This window comes from Brassica oleracea, chromosome C6 (assembly GCF_000695525.1).
Source record: "Brassica oleracea var. oleracea cultivar TO1000 chromosome C6, BOL, whole genome shotgun sequence".
Taxonomy (NCBI): Eukaryota; Viridiplantae; Streptophyta; class Magnoliopsida; order Brassicales; family Brassicaceae; genus Brassica; species Brassica oleracea.
The window spans coordinates 24,503,680-24,504,277 of NC_027753.1; positions in this window are offsets into that span (position 1 = coordinate 24,503,680).

Genomic DNA, 598 nt, shown 5'->3' on the forward strand with positions numbered 1-598 from the left:
CGGATTTTGCTCGAGGATAGCTCTAAACCAAGAACCTTTGAACCCATCTTCTTGAAGAGATACTTCTACTTCACAATCTTTGGCAATAGACAAAAGTTTTCCATTTTTCTTCAAATTCTTCTTCATTGGTTACTCCTGAAAAGGAATCGGAAATGCAGAGCACAAAAAAAAATCAAGAAAAGAAAAAAAGAAGGTGAATAAAGATCAAATGAACGACATGCATCCAACAAACTGAAACAAATTGAGATTTTAGATAAATCAATTAGGTTCCATACAAAAATTCAATTCGATTTTGGAGTGTATATACAAAAGCAAAGAGAAATTTCAATTTGATCTAAATTGAATAATAAAAAGTCAAAAGAGAATACAGAGAATGTACTTGAATTAACTTTTACTAAAATCGATTCAAGTTGAATTGGAACTGAAACTGAAAAAGATTGAGATTTTAAGTCAATCAATTAGGTTCCAAACAAAAATTCAATTCAATTTAGATTGTTGATTCAAAATTGAAGATGAAACTCAATTACCTTTGCCATGATAATGATTCAAAATGGGGAAGATCGCTGTGTTGATTCTTCTTCTTGGAATTTACGGACAT